Genomic DNA, 5,481 nt, shown 5'->3' with positions numbered 1-5,481 from the left:
TTATGAGGAATGTGAGTTGTTGAACTCATCCCCATATCGGTGCTCAATATTACTTCCAATTATATATACAACTCATGCTCAATGTTTAAAATATTACTCATCCTCAACTTGAGATTATTATTCAAAAGATTCTCTTAAAAGAGATAATGCTCAAAGCTCCTCATAAACTCGTTCAGAAGTCAAGGTTTCCTCTCGTTTTAAATGTAAAAGTGTTTACACTTTGCAATACTTCGTTCCCTTATACTCATTTTGGAGCATGAAAGAAAATTGTCCTAATTCTCATACTCATTTACTCAAGTCTTAATTCAAGTTCTAGAAGTTTGTAAAAGACTTCTTAAACTGAATTAAAAAAGGTTTTCTCGAACTTCACTCTTAACTTTACTTTAATGCAAAATATAAATTAAGAGACGTGCTTAAGATATGCATATTATCTCAAGGATTAATGAATATTTTAAGAGTGAATAACTAGGAGAAAAAATAGGTACGATTTGAGGGAACACACACGAAAAGAAGGTCGGAAGGGTAAGGGCCTCGTGACCCTGGCACACAGAGTGGCACAGGGCCCCAGCCCCAAAATTACTTCAAGTAGTTGGGGCGCATTCAGTGGCGCACCGCGCCAGGCCCCAAACTATTGGAAAAAGGTTCTAAAGCAGTGGTGGCTCACTGCTCCACCCTCATGCCTAGATATTGTAACATTCCAAAAATTTGTAGACTAAACTAGAACTGAAACGGGAGGGTAAGAGCCAAGGAGGTGGGCAAGGGCCAAGGGAGAGGACCAAAATAATCCACTATCCCCTAGACACTGCCCTAGTGACCACGACCACCCCCACGACTCGTAGTGGGGACACAAATTGTGGTGTGGTCCATGGTAGCCTAGGTCGTGAGCTCGCAAAACAAGCTCTCCTTTAAGAGCTACTTCACGGCTCGTGGTGATGACCATAACTCGTGGGAAGGCTCATGGAGAAGAGTTGGGATGTGAGGGTGGCAAGTAAGTGACCTAGCCACTACCTCAAGGTCCACGAAATGGACCACGGCTCGTGGTCTTGACCAAGGCTCGTGGAGCTCTTCGTGGAGTTGCCTTGGGTGTGTGAGCTTAAGGCACAAACTTCCTAGAAACTTCCCTAAGACCAAGATAGGGACCATGACTCGTGGTCATGACCATGGATTGTAGGGCCCCTCGTGGCACCTGGGCAACTCACTTAAAGTGAGGGTTATTTTTGGTATTTACTTTTTAAGACTCATCAAAGTAAGGTCGTTTTGGTCACATGGTCTATGTCGGATAAAGCCCTTCCAAAGTAGACATCGTATTCCATGTTTAGCTCATATGGTCTATGTCAGTTAAAGCTAATCCCACTATGATAGTATGAATAATAGTCTGAGTTATGAACTATAGTTACTCAAGAAGCTTTCCTTAGTGTGGGTAGGATTATGGGATCATATTCATGCATTTCACAAGGATGCTTTGAGGGTATTTATGATATGTTTCCATTATGATATGATAGTCTATATGTTGAATATGCTTATGTCACATGTTTTACACTAATCTTCATGATTAATCTTAAATTTGGTAAATTGCATGGTTTTCAACTAAAATGTCCCTTTTTAACATGTCTTCAAGGTTTTCATGCATGGCTATCAGAGTGCATTTTTGTACTAACCCATATTTGTTCTACATTTTCTATAACTGTAGGTCCTGGTTTTTGAGGTGATCTCCTTCATGTGCAAAGCTTGGATTAACTATTCTCCTTGCTTATTGGTGAGTCCTCATGGTTCGAGGACGGATGATGATTTTCTAGTTTCCTTTCTTTTACTTTAATTTGAGAACTATGTTGTTAAGGCTGTGACCCTATTTGAGACTTCGATTGTAATAGATGGCTAATTAAGACAAGTCTAGACTTCCGCTTGCTTTTATGAAAAAATTCAGACTCGAAATGTCTTTTTACTCTTTATTGTTCTTTACTTATGTTATGATATGCTAAGTGGCTTACATAGTCCTTTTCAGGGTTCTATGGGCAATGTTACGTCTAGGAGGTACCCTTGGATCATGACAAACTTGGTAATCAGAGCAAAATGTTTAGAATGATTCTAGGATGATGTCTCATAAGCTACGTGTAGTAGATTCTTGTTCATTAGTGTGAAGCGCGACACATTTATGCGTGGGAAGTTATAAGACGTTTAGGAAATTTCACTTTTTTCATTACTCTTAAGTCGTGCCTTAGAGTTTAGCCCTATAAAAGTTCCTCTCTTAATTCTTCTCTTGTGTATTCAGGAAATGAATACACGAAGGGATAACACAAGAAGGGTGGAAGAGGAGAATGTGAATCAAGGAGTTCCTCAAGGTAATCAAGATCCTCAAGTTAACCAAACTCTGATTGATCCCATGATGGAGAATGTGACCTATGCGGAGTTTAGGTCTAGTATCCAATTGTTGGCTCAAGTTGTGACAACTCAAGCCAATAGAGAGGTGATTTCTCCTACGAACACTAATGTGAATTCCACGGCTTCTAGATTGAGGGAATTTTCTTGAATTAAACCTCTCATATTTCTTGGTTCACAAGTGGGAGAGGATCCTCAAGAATTTTTGGATGAGGTTTATAAGATATAAAATTGATGCTATGAGGGTGACTTCAGTAGAGAAAGCGGAGTTAGCCACCTACCAATTGAAGAGTGTGGCTCAAGTATGGTATACTCAATGGAAGAACAATGAGTCAGTAGAAGCAGGCCCAATAGATTAGGAAGTGTTCAAGTCAGCGTTCCTTGATAGGTTCTTTCCCCGAGAGTTGAGGGAAGCTAAGATGGAATTTTTTTTTAACCTTCGTCAAGGAGGTATAAGTTTTCAAAAATACTCTAAATTTTACCCAATTGTCCAAGCATGCTCTGGCTTTAGTGGCGGACCCAAGGGACATGATGAGTAGGTATTTGACGGGTGTGTCTAGTTTGGTGAGAAAAGAATGTCGTTGGGCAATGCTTTATGATAATATAGATATCTCACGTTTTATGATGTATGCTCAACAAATGGAGGAAGAGAAACTCCAAGACAAGAATAGGTAGGTGAAAACAGCTAGAACAGGTGATGGAAATTTCTCCAATGTTGGGTCCAATGGAAGAGATCGAACAAGATTCAAACAAAGGTTCTCCAACCAAGGCTCCTATAGTGCACCCCCAAGGGTCAACGATGATAGGGTGTCTAACCCTAAACCTCAAGGAGGTAATAGTAGTGGTTATTATGTTGCTAGGCCTAATTGTGCAAAATGTGGTAGAAAACATGAGGGCAAATGCTTAGTTGGCTTGATGGGTGCTATGGTTGTGGAAAGAGTGGCCACAAGATTAGAGATTGTCCTATGCTCAAGGTTAAGGGAGGGGAAGATAAACAAGCTCCTCGAAGAGGTTCCAACTCCAATGCTCAAAAGCAAAATAACTTTTATGCTCTACAATCACGAGGTGACCAAGAGAGCTCCCCAGATGTGGTGATCGGTATGTTAAAAGTATTTTCTATCGATGTATATGCCTTGTTAGATCCCGGTTCCAATTTGTCCTTTGTTACACCTTTTGTGGCCATGAAGTCTGAAATACTCCCCGAAGTGCTAGTAGAGCCTTTTTCGGTTTCTACCCCGGTTGGTGACTCGGTAGTGGCTAAAAGAGTCTATAGAAGTTGTCCCATAAAGTTACCTTGGTGGATTTGATAGAGTTATACATGTTAGACTTTGATGTAATTTTTGATATGGATTGGTTGCACACATGTTATGCCTTAATAGATTGTAGGACTCGGGTGGTTAAATTTCAAATTACAAATGAGCCTATTTTAGAGTGGAATAGGGGAAATTATATCCCTAGAGGTCAATTGTTTCTTGCCTTAAGCTCGGAAAATGATCTCCAAATGGTGTATTTACAATCTTTTTAGGGTTATGAATGTTGAGTCTGAAACCCCTTCTCTAAAGTCGATTTCGGTGGTAAATGAGTTTCCGGATGTTTTCCCCGATGACTTGCCTGGTATTTCTCCCTGGCGGGAAATAGATTTTGGCATTAATCTTTTAACGGATACGCAACCTATCTCCATTATTCCTTATAGAATAGCTCCGGCCGAGTTGAAAGAGTTGAAAGAGCAACTAAGGGATTTGTTACACAAGAATTTTATCCGACCGAGTATCTCTCCATGGGGTGCTCTAGTGTTGTTTGTTAGGATGAAGAATGGGTCTCTTAGAATGTGAATTGAATATTGCCAATTGAACAAAGTGACCATTAAGAATAATTATCCCCTTCAGAAAATTGATGACTTGTTTGATTAACTACAAGGGGCTAGCTATTCCTCCAAAATTGATCTTCATTCGGGTTATCACCAACTAAGGGTGAGAGGGGTTGATATTCTCAAAATGGAAATTAGGACCCGGTATGGTCACTATGAATTTGTGGTTATGTCATTTGGGTTGACCAATGTCCCAGTGGCATTTATGGACCTAATGAATAGATTGTTTAGGCAATACCTTGATATGTTTATGATCGTGTTTATTGATGATACTTCTTCTACCCACTAAGTGTGAATGAACATATGGACCATTTGAGAATTGTACTGCAAGTTCTTAAAGATCAACAACTTTTCGCAAAGTTTAGCAAGTGTGAATTTTGGTTAAGGTCTGTAGCTTTTCTTGGTCATATTGTGTCAAGTGAGGTTATTGAGGTAGATCCTAAGAAGATGGATACGTTCAAGAGTTGGCCTAGACCTCTAACTCCTTCCGACATTAGAAGAGTTTTGGGTTTGGCCGGTTACTATAGGAGGTTTGTTGAGGGGATTTCCTCCATTGCTTCTGCGTTGACGGCGTTGACTCAAAAGAAAGCTAAGTTTGAGTGGTTAGAGGATTGTGAGAAAAGCTTCAAAGATTTGAAAGATAGACTTACTTCCGCTTCGGTGTTGTCCTTACCGGAGGGTACCGATGGGTTTGTGGTATATTGTGACACCTCTAGAGTGGGGTTGGGATGTGTACTCATGCAACATGGTAAGGTGATTTCCTATGCTTCAAGGCAACATAAAGTGCATTAGAAGAATTATACGATCCATGATCTTATATTAGTGGTGGTTGTGTTTGCTTTAAAAATATGGAGACATTGCTTGTATAGGGTCCATGTGGATGTTTTCACTGATCACAAGAGTCTTTAATATGTATTTAGTCAAAAAGACTTGAACCTTCGATAAAGAAGGTGGTTAGAACCTTTGAAGGATTATGACATGAGTGTCCTTTACCACCTGACAAAGCTAACGTGGTATTGGATGCACTTAGTACATTGTCCATGGTAGTGTGGCTCATATAGAAGGTGAAAAGAAAGAATTAGTTTGTGATGTACATAGATTGGCCTGGCTAGGTGTCCAACTAGTGGACTCCACCAAGGGTGGTTTCAAGGTGCATAATGGCTCTGAATTGTCCTTTGTGGTGGATGTGAAGTCTAAACAAGATCTTGATCCTTTATTGATGGAATCAAAAGAGTCGG

The sequence above is a fragment of the Solanum stenotomum genome, chromosome 9 (genome assembly GCF_019186545.1).
Source record: "Solanum stenotomum isolate F172 chromosome 9, ASM1918654v1, whole genome shotgun sequence".
Lineage (NCBI taxonomy): Eukaryota > Viridiplantae > Streptophyta > Magnoliopsida > Solanales > Solanaceae > Solanum > Solanum stenotomum.
The sequence above is the reverse complement of the archived record's forward strand: the minus strand, read 5'-3'. Positions refer to the sequence as shown.